Source organism: Anser anser, assembly GCF_964211835.1.
Source record: "Anser anser genome assembly, chromosome: 11".
NCBI classification, from domain to species: Eukaryota; Metazoa; Chordata; class Aves; order Anseriformes; family Anatidae; genus Anser; species Anser anser.
Window position 1 is genome coordinate 5015091 of NC_139732.1, and position 264 is coordinate 5015354.

Sequence of the window (264 nt, forward strand, 5' to 3'; positions counted from 1 at the left end):
AAAACTGAACTATCTTCTGAAAGGCCACATAGAACAACAAATTACATCTATGTATTCTGAGGAAAATTGGAATATTTAGGAGACAACACAGAGGAGTCACATGACATAAACTTAACAGTAACTTGGTCCATCCTCACCTTAATCTTTTGAAATGGGGTTCCTCTTAGTAATCTTGACAGTTAACCTTCTCATATGACAAGGTCTGCAGGTAAAAATATTCCCTTTCTAAACTTGAAAAACAAATCTCTTTCATTTCGTACTAAC